Source organism: Euprymna scolopes, chromosome 42 (genome assembly GCF_053919585.1).
Source record: "Euprymna scolopes isolate OS-2025 chromosome 42, ASM5391958v1, whole genome shotgun sequence".
NCBI classification, from domain to species: Eukaryota; Metazoa; Mollusca; class Cephalopoda; order Sepiida; family Sepiolidae; genus Euprymna; species Euprymna scolopes.
The window spans coordinates 4,562,501-4,579,428 of NC_136523.1; the positions used below are offsets into that span (position 1 = coordinate 4,562,501).

The 16,928-nt window shown below is 35.9% G+C and overlaps 1 protein-coding gene and 1 pseudogene across 4 annotated transcripts in view; both read right to left on the reverse strand.

Annotated features, from left to right (window-relative positions):
* The window catches only part of LOC145266913 (inositol polyphosphate-5-phosphatase A-like), a 729,402-nt gene that overhangs the window by 641,351 nt on the left and 71,123 nt on the right, over nucleotides 1–16,928 (reverse strand). The window lies entirely within an intron of this gene.
* Nucleotides 8,035–8,246, reverse strand: LOC145267312 (U2 spliceosomal RNA; annotated as a pseudogene).

The window sequence follows — 16,928 nt, forward strand, 5'->3', positions numbered from 1 at the left end:
TCGTTTGCCTTTAAGAGAGTCCAAGTTTTGACTATTTACAATTATAATTCAATTTTCTTTCTTTGTAAGAGAAAGAGTGAAAAGGAAGAGAAAGAGAGAGACATGTATACATAATAGGCTTGACGGCGAGTTTTATAAACAACTGCCAATCTGATTACATAAACAATCTCAAGTCACACATCACCCGTCCAACTGTGGAGGTGGCAGGCTAGCCATTTTGGATATCTACGTCAGCCTGTACCTGCATATCTCCCCATAAATACAAAACAAGTTTGGCATAAGAGCCCAAAATGTGAGGAGCTCAAGGCTCCCTCGAAATATCACGCACCCATTGTCTTACACTGGATCTAATGATATAAAACCTGAAACCTGAAGTAAGGCGAGTTAACTGATAACAGACTTCTGGGGGTTTTCTTTTTTTTTTTTTTTTTTTTTTTTTTTTACAAGGGTGTCACCACTTATCAAGGCCCAGAGGCCACTCGAGGATAAGGGTTAATAGGTATACATTAGTCATTGTGATTTTAGCATAGTAAACAGTGGGAATTTTGTAACTTGGATTACTTAGGGGGACGATTCAATTAGAACTTGTTCACATTGGACTTTTTCTTTTTTTTTTTCATAGCTATCAACTCATTATCAAGGCCAAGAGGCCACTCAAGGATAAGGGTTAAAGAGTGTACTGTAGAAATTGGACAATATAATAATCATTAGTAATGAAAATTTGTTAAATTTGATAACTTATATGGAACGGCTCATCAAGAACTTATTTACGTTAGACTTGAAGACAACCATATTGTAGTCAGCCGGAAAGTAGGAAAACGGAAGACAATTCCACAGGCGTGCAGTTCTAAGAAAAAAGCTTTGTTCATGGAATCTACGTTCAGGTTTAGACACAGATAAAGAGTGGGGGGAATTTTTGATAGTGTTTACAGCTAGACGAGTGTTTCTTGTGAAAGTTTGGCGAGGGGGGACCATAGATTGAAGCTCAGTCGAACACTTTCCATGAAAATAACGATACATCAGAGACAAACTCGCAACATCTCTTCTGTGAGATAGAGGTTGCAAGGAAGAGAAAAGGACATCTCCCACGAGGCTACGAAGTCTATTTTGAACTCTATCAAGGCAGGACAAGTCCTTTCTAGCAGCTCCTGCCCAGATGTGACAACAGTGTTCCATCCTTGGACGTACCTGGCTCTTATATAGATAGAGAATTGCATCAGCAGTGAGATATCTACTGGATCGATAGAAGGATCCCACCATTTTTCCAGCGGCCTTGGCAACAGAATGATATTTTTATTTGTCCAGATTTCGTACAAATTATTACAGAGTCGTGACTTAAAAAGGGAAAAAAGGTAGTTGGGTGCCATCAGCTAGAATCGAAACCAAAACTGTAGCATTAAAAGCTGGTGACGTTACCACTGCAGCAAAGTGACACGCATATGAACTGATTAAAAATTTAAAATTTAAAATAAATTAAGATGAATGTACAAAAAGGTATCAAGATTAAAAACTATTTTAACCGGCCAAAGACCCATAAAAGGTCCGTAAAGTATCTATTCATTTGAGGCCCCCGCAACTTTTAGTTTCGGAGGAGATAGAGTTTGAAAATATGGAGACAGACAGACAGACATATAGCCTTTTATATATATTAGATTACTATGATAATGTATTCGTGCATTGCTATGGTAATGACCAATGTCAGTCACTGGTGCTTTCAGACTAGCCCTCGAATATATCCCAGCTTTGCTATAATAATGAGCGCCATAATACGATCAACTCTAATTTCATTATGATAACAAATTATCTGGCCGAATGTAATTTTCTGTCTTGGGTAGCAACCAACTTATCTGGTATTTCGAAAGCATGATTGGTCGTTTCTGTCTTTCTTTTTTTCATTTCATTTTTTTTCTCACTTAGCGTTTCCTCCTACATCCCTCTCTCGTGACGTTTTGATTCCTCTTCTTTTTTGGCTTTTCTATTTCTCCTCTCTTGCTTTTGCAAATCCTTCCTCCCCGTTTCTTACTCTTTGGTGCCGCCCCCTCTCTCTCTCTCCTGTTTTTGTTCTCTATCTCGGGAATCTTGCTCTCTCTCTCTCCAATATTTCTATCACGTTTCTCCTTTTATCTCTCTCTACTTGTTCCTATCTCTCTAACTTTCCCCTTCTCTCTCTCTCTCTCTCTCGCCTTATAGCTTTTGCCTATCTCTCCCCTATTCTCTTATTTCTCTCTCTCACTCTTTTCTTTCCATTCTCTTTCGTCCATATACCTCTCTCTTTAACGCTACATTTTTCTTTCTATCTCTTTCTCCCTCTTTTTTCTATCTCTCACCCTCTTTTTTTCTATGTTCCCCCCCTTCCTCTCTCCTCTCGCTCTCTTTAGCTTTTCCCTATTGTTCTGTCTTAAACTTGTTCTTCTCTCTCTCTCTCTCTGGTTTTTCTTGTCCCCCACTCTCTTTTTCTCCCTCCCTTCTATCTCTCTATGGCTTGCTTCTATCTCTTCACATCACATCCAGAATCCTTTGAAGCATCTACACCTTCCTCCAATCTTTCTTAACCTCCTCCTCTTTCTCTGTCATTCTGTCTCATTTTCTATCTATCATTTTCTTCTAAAGTTTTATTTTTTCCTTAACGCCCTTGTGGCTGCCATTACAAGCATTTTAAGTAACATTAGCAAATAATTAGCCATCGACTCCAGTCGACAATTTCATAATTGTCCAGTCCTTAATTAAGAAATCCAAGCCAGATGCTGATTGCCTAAGCTCGGTTTTATTTTGTGGGATATAAATTATAGTCATAAGAATTTTAGTTACCATTTTATGAATAAAAGGAAAAACTGGTTAGGACAGTGTCATAGCCTTCGTAAGAAGAAGGCCTGGTTATTGAAAAATTACGTCATTCACGAGGTACGAGCAGCAAAATCTGTTGAAGAGAGAGATTATCGATAATGTATAAAAAGGAAAGGAAACCTTTAAAAAAGTGAAAATTAAAATAACGATTTTTATTGAAACTAGACTTATTCAATATTAATTTGAAAAAAAAGATAATTAACTTGAAAGGAAAATTTGTGTTGTTTCTGCATTTAACGTAAATAAACATAGTATTGTTTCCTAAATTTTAAAAACGAGTAGGTACATCAGATAGACTTTTCTGTATTTTCTTCACTTATAATTTCCCGCCATAAAGCACCTATTTGAATAAGCAGCTAATTATTCTATAGGGATGCAATTAGGCATCCCTATAGAATAATTTTTTAAATGAAAACGAACAAGTTACAAAATAATAAATGAAACAAATGAATTGATGCAAATTATTTTTAATAAACAATAAAATTACAAGCGCAGACCTATTTAGGGCGGTTGTGATAATCCTTGTCCCCACGATCAAACCGAAAAACCGGTGGTAGGTTTTAGTTCTATATTGAGATCGATGTTAATATATTTTGTATTCTTCGAATTACTATTCTTATTTTCATTCTTAATTAAATATTTCAGACATTGTAATCACCGACTTTCTTTCCATGCATTATTTTTTCTAGTAGATTATCTTGTATAAAGGCTAAAATTTACTCTAGGATAAAGGAGATATTATACAAAGGCTGACTGGGACGTCACCAGGGATCTCATCAGGGACGCCCCATGGCAAAATATCTTTTCTCTTTCTGCTGAACAGTGCGCAAATGAGACCACTGAATGGTTCAAAACAGCAATTGAAACACATGTTCCTACACGGAAATTTTATAGCAAGCCTCACTCTCCCCACTGGTTTACTTCTGCAGCCGCCATCGCACAAAGGCAGCATGCGTACCGCAGATTTAACCAATATAAATCCAGTTCAAACAGGCAGAAGTATATAGAAGCCAGAAGTAACTGTAAGAAAGAAATAGCGACAGCTAAGAGAGAATGCACTGAAACCACCAAAAAACGCATTGAAGCACAGAAATTAGGAACCCACGACTTTTGGAAAATCTACAGCAGTGTAGTAAATAATGGGCAATCAACAATCCCCCCCACTATCCAACAATCAAGAGGTTGTTTGCTCTGAAACTGAGAAGGCTAACATGCTTGCCAGTCGGTTTGCCTCCAACTCCACACTGGACCCTGCCAACCACTCCCTCCCTGACTTTCCTTTGCAGACAGACGCCACACTAGATGATCTGAAAATCACCCCTTCTCAGGTGCATGCTATCATAAGAAATCTTGACACTGCAAAAGCATGTGGACCTGATCTCATCCCGGCTGTGCTATTAAAAAAGTGCTCCGCTGAAGTAGCTCCAGTTTCTCTCCAAACTTTACAACAAATGCCTTAATGAATCTTGCTTTCCTGCCTGCTTCTGTAGTACCAGTTTTCAAGAATTCTGGCGAAAGAACTGACCCAGTAAATTATCGCCCCATTAGCCTCCTCCCACTTTTCGCTAAAACATTTGAGACCATAATTAACCAAGCTCCAGTCCATCACCTTACAGATGCTAAACTTCTGACTGACCAACAATATGGATTAAGGCAAGCCTGTTCAACAGCAGACATGCTAACTGTAATCTCAGAACGTATATACCAGTCACTGGACAAAGCGGAGGAGGGTAGAGCGGTAGCTCTAGATATATCTAAGGCTTTTGACAGGGTATGGAAGGTCTTCTCAGGAAAATCAGATCATATGGTATCACTGGAAGAATACATGACATAATTAAATCCTTCTTAGATACGAGAAAAATCCAGGTTGTCCTCGATGGTCATACATCTAAACAATATGATATAAATGCGGGAGTGCCTCAGGGGTCTATCCTAGGACCTCTGTTATTCCTAATATTCATAAATGACCTGCCTGACAAAATTGCCTGTGAGAGAGGTATATATGCTGACGACACCACACTCTATAACAGACATGACAGGAAAACAAATAAACACATATCTAAAGAAATGGCAGAATCACTAGACGATGACCTCCAATCTGCCAAGACTAAACTCGTTTCCTTCAATAATTACAAGAAACCTTCTCTACCACCAATAGCAATGGCCAATGACTCTTTATCTGAAAGTACATCCTTTAAACTCCTTGGCCTAATGCTCTCAGGAAACACGAGTTGGAACAATTACATTGAGAGTATCGCCAGGACCGCTGTGAAGAAGGTAGGTTCTCTCTACCGTGCTAGAAAGATACTAATGCCTGAAAGTATCCTATACCTCTATAAGGCCACCATTCGTCCATGTATGGAGTATTGTTGTCATATTTGGGCTGGTGCATCTGCCACTAGTCTCTCACTCCTAGACAACGTTCAAAAGAGAGTCGCCAATCTGATAGGTCCTGAACTATCATCTAAACTTCAGCCTCTGTCCCATTGACGAAATGTTGCATCCCTCTGCCTTTTCTACAAGTACTTTAACGGTGAATGCTCTGACGAACTGCAAGCACTTGTGTCCCCTCGATTTAAATACCCCCAACAAACCCGACAAGCAGCTAAATCCCACCCCTTCACAGTAGAGATCCCTAGATGTAAGAGAGCCTTCTACTCCAGTAGTTTCTTCCTCAGGACAGCTAAACTTTGGAATTCCCCTCCGCGTCCCTGCTTCCCCAACTGTACTGACATGCAGAAGTTCAAGTGCAACGTGAACTGACATCTTGCTGCCCAACTCCCTACACAGTACCCCTGATGCCTATGCCCCTGATAGCCTCCTACACCAAAGTGGCAATGTGCCTTGTTTGGGGTGAAAAAATGAAAAAAAAAAGTGAAAAAAAAAAATGTTAACGTTATGGACAGATTGTCAATTAAATGATGAAGATATTATGAGAAGATATTTCATACTAATGAATCATCACTTATCAAGGGTAAACGCCACTCGAGGATAAGGATTAATGAGAGATGGATTGTCAATTGAATGATGAAAAATATCATGAGAGGATATTTCATACGAGTTATTTATATGAATAAAATTCACTCGAGGATAAGGGTTAATGAGATAGTCAGTTGAATGATGAAGAATATTATCAGAGGATTTTTTATACTAACAAGTCACCACTTATAAAGATTAAAAACAGCTCGAAGATGTGGTTAATGAGAGAGGTGGATTGTTAGTTGAATGATGAAGAATATCATGAGAGGATTTTTCATACTGACGAGTCACCACTTATCAAGGCTAAAATTCCACAGGGGCATTTTTCATATGTAATATATTGTTGCTGGGCATTCTGTGGGCGTTCTGTTCAGCATGGAGGAAGGCACAATCATATTATTCTAGCCCTTTTATTAAAACTGTATCGCCCCCTTACAAAAATAATAACTTTTATATATTTCCTGTGCTGATTATTTCATTACAAACACACTGGTCAATTAACTCACATTTCATCATTTCTCATAATTATTTAATATGTTACTAATTTCGACAATAATGTATCATAATTTTAACCCACATTATCGCCTCTCCCCTTACTAAAATAAAAAATTGGATATATTGCCTTGTCAAATTATTTCAGAAAAAAACACAACTATCAACTCATTTCATCATTTTTCATAATTCTTGGATATATTACTAATTTCGACAATCATTTTTTATAAGTTAAACACACCTTATAGCTTCCACCCTTACTAAAATAATAACTTTGATATATTATCTGGGCTGATTTTTTCATTACAACACACCAATCAATAAACTCGCATTTCATCATTTTTCATAATTCTTGGATATGTTACTAATTTCGACAATCATTTTTTCTCATTTTAACCGACATCATCGCTCACCCCTTACTAAAAAAATAACTTTGATATATTGTCTGGGCTGATTATTTCATAAAAAAACACAACTATCTATTAACTCACATTTTATCAATTTTTAAAATTCTCGGATATGTTACTAATTTCGACAATCAACTTTTATATATGTTTAACCCACATTATTAACCACCCACTACTAAAATAATAAGTTTGATATATTATCTGGGCTGATTATTTCATTTCAAACACACCAATCAATTAACTCACATTTCATCATTTTTCATACTTCTTGGATATATTACTAATTTTGACAATAATTTTCATAACTTTAAACCACTATATCGCCCTGCCTTACGTAAATAATAACTTTGATATATTGCCTGGGCTCATTATTTCATTACAAACACATCAATCAATTCCGGGTATTCTCATAGTATATATGTTCCACCTATCTTATCCAATCCCAGGTGACCCTGCATATTCTCTTAGTATATATCTTTCACCTATCTCATTCGATCCTGAGCGACACTGAGTATTCTGCTCCTATATGTTTTCTACCTATCTCATTCAATACTGGGCGACGCTTTCTGCTAGTATATATTTGCATTTATCTCATTCAAACCCGGTACTGACTTCATGTTCGCAACCCCACTATTAAAAATATACATGAAATAAAGTAATGTTTAAATTGTAAACTATTTCAGCCATTTCTGGGACTGACTTTATATCCCCAACCCACTGCTAAAATTACACATGAAATAATGTAATCTCTAAATAGTAAACTGTTTCAGCCCTTTCCGGGACTGACTTCATATCCCCCACCCCACTGTTATAAATATACATTAAATAAAGTAATGTTTAATGCATAAACGGTTTAAGTCATTGCCGGAACTGACTTCATATCCCCCCCTCACTGTTTAAAATATACTTGAAATAAAGTAATGTTTAAATCATAAAACTGTTTCAGCAGCTTTTCGAAATTACATAAAAACATTAACATGGTTAGGGATTAGGAAACCATTGCTTCAACATGAATTTCTGAGTTTACTACCAGTCTCAGCATTCCAGTGACTTAACCCCCCCCCCTTTTTTTGATCTTGGTTAATGGAGTAGAAATCCTTCATTACTGATACAATTTTATTTTTGTTACTGACCAGAGTGCCCCTTTTTGGGAGCTGGTTCCCCCATAAAATTTTAACCGACCTTATGCTCAACTCTGCCCTTGTGGGGAGACAAGTTAACAAAAAAAAAAAAAATAATCGGAAGGGACATTTTTCAGGGTATTTTGTAATTAAATAAGAAATTACTTTTCCCAGTTACTTTTGTAATATTAAAACTTTATTACATTAAATATAGTACCTATTTACAATGCTTCCCCACGGGACAAATTTAGACACCAGGGTAGTTTTTTAACGTGGAGAAAAGGAACAAAAAATTGTCTTAATCGTAAAGAATTTCTCCTCCACTGACAGAGAAGAAATTGAAATGTAGCGTCTGAAGAACAGATACTACACTTTGATCTTGGCCTTTTGGCCAAGAAGACCAAATCATTTTCATTAGCTTTACCTCAATAGCCACACCAATTTTTTTATTTGTTTTAATGGAATTTCATAACAATTAAACGACCCGGATGTAAGCGTGACACACAAAATTACTGCCTTCCATAGTTGTTGTCTCACCACGTTTTGGCCAACTACTCCTCTGGTCTGCTTCGGTTTCAATGCTCGCCTGAAATCGTAGAGATTCAATGCCTTTATCCACAATGCCACGGGCCCCGAAGAGCGATCAAGATTGGACTTTTTGGTCTTATCTGGTCGTTTGATCTGTACCGAATGGTATTATATATTATTTTATTGGAATCCTTTGAGATGAGTAATTTATCTATTTATTTGCGGACTGTTATTTGTAATTTGTATATTTATTTATTTTTTTATTTGCAGACTGCGGATTAGTTAGTCAAAATGTGGTGAGACAAGAATAAATATGAAGAAGAGGATAACGGTTCATAAATTATTTAATGGGTTTTGTTATAAAGATCTCACGAGATCCTTTGGGTTTTGTTCTTTAAACTAACAAAAAAATAATTAAGATTGATTTTTCCCTATAAAAAAATATAATTAAATCTGTTTAAGGATATCGTTAAATGTGTTTTGTGGTGTAGACCTTGTTTCCTTTGAGTTTTGTTAAAAAAAAAAAAATAATAATAATAATAAAATGAATCCAAGTTGATTTTTATCAATGTCTATATTTAATTCCGTAGATTTTATTTTGGAAGAGAAAGTCATTGTATGCGCCGCTGTCTTGCCATATAAAATGGTATTGACTAAAAAATCATAACAGTTGCGTTTTTTACATTTATTTTGAACTAGTAGTCCGCCCGGCGTTGCCTGGTCATAAAATACGCATATTATAATTAATGCAGGTTCTTATTTATTATATATAAAAATACCGTAGCTATTAAAAACATAACGTTCAATTTAAAAAAAAAAAAAAAAGAGAAATAAACTGAGACATGTGCATGCAAGTATTGTGTTTTTTCTAAACAGTTCAGTTCTTGTAAGTAAAAAAAAAAATTAAAAAATACTCGAGCTGAGATTAAAACCAAAACCTAGGGCAGCAAGTCAAGTACGATAACCATTAGGTCAACCTGACACGATCTTTCCAAACCTATTTATTCTTAACATTCCGTCATATGAACATTTCACGCATGCGCATTCGTGAAACAGTTTACAGACAGATAAAAATCCGATGCCCCCCCCCAGTACCAATTTTTCAATTTTGACTCCTTATCAGCCCTTTTTGCAGATGAAAACCGGTGTAAGTTTTTTCACATGTCTGAATACCCCATATAACAAATTTCAAATCTGTAGATCAAAAATTCGTTGAGTATATAAGTTGAGAAGTGTCCTCACACACACACACACATTCTCACTTTTACATACATATATATAATATTGTTTGCCCACTCATGCGTTCCTTTGTCCACTCAGTTTTTTGTGTGCTTGTGAAAGATGGACCTTACAGCCGAATTAGAGAAGAGGATTCAGGCCTCAGAAATGGGATTCAAAGATCAAAGTGTAGTATCTATTCCGACAGATACTGCAAGCTAAGACCAGCTATGACTAGCAAAGACCATATGTGGGGGTAACCCCACATATCTGACCTTGGTCACTGAAGGGGCAACCCTTCATACCAACAGTTTCTAATCCAGCCCCCACTTCCCTCCTCTGGGGAGCTGGATCCCCTCTTTCCCTCCTCCTTCCCCCTATCTCCACATTAAAAACGGCCTCCTGCCTAATTTGCTCAGTGGGGAAGCAAATAAATATTCTCAGAAATGGGATGCCCCAGAAGACTGCTTGGCATCTCTTATAAAGACCACAACACTAATGAGAAAGTCAAAAACAGATTAAGGCAAGCCATTGGTCCTTATGAAGATCTTATGGTCACAGTCAGGTTGGTTGGTTGGTTGATTGTTTTATGGCATATCAACCGTTTTCAGGTTATTTAATGCCGAATCCAGTTATTTTGAAGAAAATTTTTTTAATAGAATATATATATTTTTTTTTTTTTAAGTCGGTTTTTATTTAACCCATAGTTCAGACCTTAACAGGTACTACCACTCTGGGTCAGAGTGGACCTGGGAGCAATTGCAATTAAAGGGTGGCTCCACACTCTCCAAAGCCCAGAAGCTGGGGCCTATAGTTTAAGGTCATATCCAGGACTGCCACAAGGCGCAAACTAAAATGGTTCAGCCATGTAACAAGAGCAAAGAGGTTTGCGAAGACTGTGCTTCAGGGAATAGTCAGCGGAGGAAGAAAGAGAGGGAGGCCGAAGAAAAGATAGGAGGACAACATCACAGAATGGACAGGATTGAAGCTAAGTGGGGCATTCAAATGTATGGAGGACAGGGAAGGATGGAGAGAACCGTTTTACAGGTCATTTGTAGCGCCCCAATGGCAACCGCCATGGGGCAGGTGAAAAAGATAATATTGTTTTAATATTGATCTCTTCAAAACAAAAAAAATCAAAATTACTGTTGTTTTCTGAGAGTTTATATGGCAGTTGCCATCTTGTTTTTGATTTTGGCAAGAGAAGAGAAAATAGAGAAAATGATGGTGTATGTGTGTACAAATAAAATCTTTGGGAGGAAAGAGACGGTTTGCTTACAAATTAAGAAAATTTAATACACTTATTTTTTTTAATTATTTCTTTTTAATTAATAGCAGCCTGGGTGCCCGACGTTGCCCAGGTGTTTGGAGGTGTGTTTCGAGCAAAAAAAAGGCACACAGGCTCAAACCTGTACCACGAAGGAGGAAAAGAATGTGAGAAAATGTGACGTCTTTGCCGTTGCGTCCATCGCCAAACCGGAAGTAGCGAAGATTTAAATTAAGGCTAGTCAATCAAAAAGAGAGGATGACTTTAGAAAATATCAGTGAAAAAAGGGACCTCTCCCTGTAAAAAAGTGTTCAAAACGATACCGATCTTGTGAAAATACATACATACATTTAAACAGAAAGGTGAGATTCCTATTATAGATAGCATTATTTTGGCGATTCAGAAGCATAGGCGACCCTAAGTGCGACCATATTGTTGTCAGGTAAAAACCTAGCCTCGATATGAAAATGTTCCGATTATCAAACTTGACTTCCTGTTTTAGTTTAAATTAAATAAGCAAATTGACATGAAAGAAAATATGTGAAGCTTTTAAAAACTTTTTCTTTCTTTTTAAAATATTTTTCACGGATTTATTTTGGAACTAAAACAAGAAGTCCGGTTTGCTAATCGGAACATTTGCACGTTGAGGTTAGATTTTCACCTAACACCAGTATTGTCGCAGTTAGTCTATGGTTGGATGAAGGTATTAGTTATGGGTTGGAGGAAATTATTGGTTATGGGTTGGATGAAGGCATTAGTTATGGGTTGGATGAAGGCATTAGTTATGGGTTGGATGAAGGCATTAGTTATGGGTTGGATGAAGGTATTAGTTATGGGTTGGGGGAAATTATTGGTTTTTAGGGATGTGTTCACAACAGGTTTTTGCAGGTTTGACTTTAGGATGTTTTGTAACGAGGGAGATATTTTTGGGATGAGCTGGATTCAGATAAATATTTTCATTGAATAAGTTTTCAGGGTTTATAATTAAATGTGAGAAAAATGAGAAACATTGTCATACGTAAGCAAAATAAAATAATGAGTTAAAAAGGCATATATTCACAAAAGAGATATTTTATATATGTTTAAAATGGGAGGTTTACAGCAATAGGAAAACACAGAATTATTGTTATAGTTCTTGTAAAAACAAGGGGTTTCATTAGCTGAGACATTAGAAGTCTGGATCGATTAATTAAGAGCCGTGAGTTTCAGGAGTATTCAAAACTTCTCTTCTCAATTTAATAAATTAAAATTGAAAGTTGTTTATAAGAGTTGATGTTCGTTTGTTTTTACGCTATAATTGGAGTTCAGTGAAAAAGATTAGTACGGCGCAATCACGTTGACACACCGGTTCTCGCCAGATCATGAAAGTTAAGCAACGTTGAGCCTGGCCAGTACCAGATGGGTGAGCATTTGGGAAGGCTAAGCGCTGTATGTACCTTCTGGGAAGGTTGGACGTGGGGCCAGCACCCTAACCCTATAAAAAGAACTCCTCACTACAAAAGCATCGACAAAGTTGTAGATGGCCTGGGCCCGTACCAGGGTCTCAAGGCTATGGATGGATGAAAAAAGATTGGAATAGTCCAACGAATAAAGTTTATATAGATTGCCAGTCGACAATAACTCAATGAGTTGTGTGTGCGCGTGCGTGTGTGTTAATATTCGTTTGCATGTGAGTGGAAAAAGGTGTTGCCAAGGGAAGGGCCAGCGACACCGGTCTGACTTGAGTCAACTGGATTCCACTGGCTTATAGAAGAAAAATCTGTCATTTAACGGATTCGGGTAAGCTCCCAGAAAAAAATCATTTCAAATAAATTCAAAAAGTTTTCTGACTGGTCCAAAATATAATTGTTTTTATTATGTGTGCGCAGACGATATGCGTACAAACGCGTTTTTGCATTTTGATTCTGTACGTTGATGTCTAATCAACGACGCCACAAGTCGCGTATACTTCTGAATAGGCATTATTTTAATCAAATCGTAATGAAAACAAAAAGAAAACGTCACTTTTCTTTTCTGTGGGTCTTTGTGTCGTTAGGCTTTTTGACTTTCGCAATTTTCTGTGGAAATTTATTTTGAAACTTTATTACCAAAATAGGTAAACTTGTCGACTTTTTTAAGATAAGTCTCACTTAAGGAAGAGATATTTCCATGTTGGTTCAGGAAAATGTACTCTATTTTGTTTATTTTCACATAAATCCCAACGCAATTTGACAATATAATAACGTATTTAGGTAAACGTTAAAGGTCGCGGCCAGAGAAGAACGCAATAAAAATTCTGTAGGGATGTTAAGCAATGTATGATGATGACGTCATCCTGATATTTGAAAACCACAAATTGAACGGCAATATCTCAAGAGTATCTGTTCTTGTTTTTCTGTGAAACTTGATAATAAAAATACACTTGAAATTCTTGTGGCTTACGCCGATTGACGATTAAGATTAAGATTAAGATTAAGGTCACTCGAGATAAGCGTCAGTTCGTTTATTTCACGGCTGAGAAAAAAAAAATGAACAGAACAAAACACAGTTAAGATTAATGTTTCAACAAATGCAACGTAATTCTTTCGTGTGTGTGTGGGTGTGTAATAATGACAGTTCTTCACTGATTTTAATAATTTTATAATTAGTAAAAAAAAAAAAAAAAAAAAAAAAAGCGACAGGAGTTGCCGAAAATTTTCAATCTCGCAATAAGGGAAAAAAACTCTTTCTCTATGATATATATATATATATATATATATATATATATATATATATATATATATATATACACACATATATGCGTAACCCTATATATTATTAAAATAATATTAACCCTTCACCATAGACAAGCGTATCTTGTCTTGATCGCCAAAACAATAACAAAAAACATAATGATAATCCACGAACACATGTTTCGGTATCATACGATTCATTAGCGTGACTGGACCTAGCGAAATTTGAAACTAGGTTCAGCCTTGTTGTAGAGTTGTATAACGACGAAATACGTGTCCGTGAATAATTACAGTATAACTCCTATAATTTGAACATCCGCTTCGTTCAAATTAGAGTATGCTGTTCAAGTTTCGTGATAAAAAAATGTGCTGCAGTTAACTTTAATTTTCTAAGAATTAAGAAATAGTAAATGAAATTCATTGCTATATGATACTTCAAGTATATATTAAGTTGAGTTTACGATATATTGCAAGTAAGAATTGTTAAATATTATTACCAGGAACAAAAACATTGAAAATAAATTAAATTAAGTTTTTTTAGTTATTCATTGAATGAGTCTCATTGCAGTTTCTATTTTCATCGATTGAGCCCTCGGGCGCTGCCATTGTATTCCGTAAGCAATCACGAAAATCTACAATTTCTTGGTTCTGTAGCTTCTTTATGATTATATCTCTTCGGGGTGACATTGCTTGCAAAATATAGTTGTCACTAAAGTAAGGACTTTTTTCTAGAAATTTTATAACCGTCTCCATAGACATTTCTGCATCATCCCATGATACTGCTTCATCAGACTGTTCTTAGTTATTTACATTAGGGTCAAGAGAATGGGAGCTGTCGCTATTTTCATCACCATTACTGCCTTCAGGATATTGATCAGTAGTTTCCTCATCCTGTTGCACCCACATTTCAACATCATCTGCATTAAGTGATTTAAGAACAGTTTGGTTTCAAGAATTTTTTCTAGACCAGATGTATTCTCTGATTCTTTCAGTTCAGAAGCCTTTGGCGGCGAGTATAATTTACCCCATGCTTTTGTTAATGTGCTTGCTCGAACTTGATTCCATGCACTTGCGAGAGAAAATATGACATATTTGATAGTAAAATGGTGCTGAAAATCGCTTATACTCACGGTACTATTTATCATATTCATCATGAAATCATTTCTGTAGAAACATTTTAAGTTCCAAATAATCCCTTGATTCATAGGTTGGATGAGAGAAGTCACATTAGGTGGTAAGTAGCACACAAAAATATTCCCGCAAGATGACACTAGTTCTGACTCTACAATTGTCCAACAGAAGCAAGCACTTTGAATCAGGTTTACCTAATTCAAGAAAACGCCTCTGGACAACTGGCACAAATTCTTGCAAAAACCATTTTTTAAACAACTGTTGATTCATCCATCCATTTCGTGAAGAATAACAGGATACTGGCAAAGGCAAAACTCCTTTCAATGCTCGGGGACACTTTGATTTGCCGATAACAAGAAGCTTAAGTTTATGAGTTCCAGAAGCATTAGTGCATACCATCACTGTTAGTCTTTCTTTATTGAATTTGAATCTTTTTATTTTCTGCTCCTCGAATCCGGCTTATGTTTTTGTAGGTAAGCACTTCAAATTTACGCCACTTTTATCAGCGTTGTAAACATCCTCTGGTGTTAAACCATAATCGGCAATTATCGTCTTCAATTTGTCACAATAATTTGATGCTGCGTGTGTATCAGCAGACCGTTGTTCGCCTGACATTGTTAATTGTCTTATACCATATCTACTCTTAAAGCTCCTAACCAGCCTTCACTGAATTTCATATCTTCTGCGATATTCAACTCTTTCTTAAGAGATTTTGCTTCAGCAATTAACATGGGTCCAGATATTGCTACACCTTCATTCCGTTTTGCTACAAACCACTCATGCAATATTCGATCGAATTCAACTTGCTTTGGTCTGCAAAGAGTCCTTTTTTTGACATGATTTTTATTTGGAGAGAAAGGAGCAGCCTTCAATATTTCCACCTTTTTCTTTTTGATGTAAAACAGTGTACTTCTTCCAATCTTATAATCTCTCAATATAACGCTATTTTCAAGTCCAGCATCTAATTTTTCTATAATTTGGCATTTTTCGAGTAAAGTCAGTATCACTTATTTTTTTTTTTTTTTTTTTAGAGTCGCAAGCCATTGTGATGGGTTGTTTTATACTATTTTAAATATAGCAATCTGAAAAAAAATTACAGTTAGTGTAAATTAATTATCAATAGCTAATCTACATCAATTACATAGTACCAATATTAACATTTCTGTGCAATATCTGACTAAACCATGTAAACAGTTTTACTGCAACCCCGCATCAAATATGCTAATATAATTTTAATGACGAGACAGTTCAAGTTTAGAGAAAGTCCAGGTTTAGAAGAAGTCCAAATGAGAGGAAGTCCAACTTTAGAGGAAATTCAAATTAAAGGAGCTTTACTGCATACACACACACATACATTATATATATATATATATATATATATATATATATATATATATATATATATATATATATTTATATATGAATTTACTTGATTCTTCCGGCCTTGGCAGACGTGTTTTTAAATATTCTCTCCAGTGCTTTTTCTGTGCACATTTGAACTTTTCTTTTAATGATTTTGACTTCATTCCATTTGTGATATTTTCCAAGGAATTCTGCCTTTTGGATCATTTTGGACCATTTGGAACTTACCTGCAGGATTGGAAGTTTTTAATTCGACCGTGTTTGGATTTTACCATACTTGGATTTTTTACCCTTCACCGGACTATCCATTCATGTGAAATCTTTTTATCATTTTTTTTCTTGTATCTCCCATTCCCATTACCTCACCCTTTTTTTTAACCAAGTAAAATCTGTGACTTACTTGTGGTTTCATTAAATACTTTTACATGCAAAATCCTGCATTTTGCTAATTCCTGCCCCCAATATTAACATTTCTGTGCAATATCTGACTAAACCATGTAAACAGTTTTACTGCAACTCCGCATCAAATATGCTAATATAATTTTAATGACGAGACAGTTCAAGTTTAGAGAAAGTCCAGGTTTAGAAGAAGTCCAAATGAGAGGAAGTCCAACTTTAGAGGAAGTTCAAATTAAAGGAGTTTTTACTAGCAGTTTTACTGTATATTTTTAAAAAAATGTGTATGTTGCATCTGGAGCCGTCACATTAGTAAGTGAAAATTATTCCTAATTCGCATTTAGGTAAAATGTTTTTTGTGCAAAAATATTGCAAAATAAAATTATATATATATATATACTAGCAAAAGTACCAGTCGTTGACTGGGTTCAAAAACAGCCTATAGAAAATGGACTCTGATTTATGAAAGTAT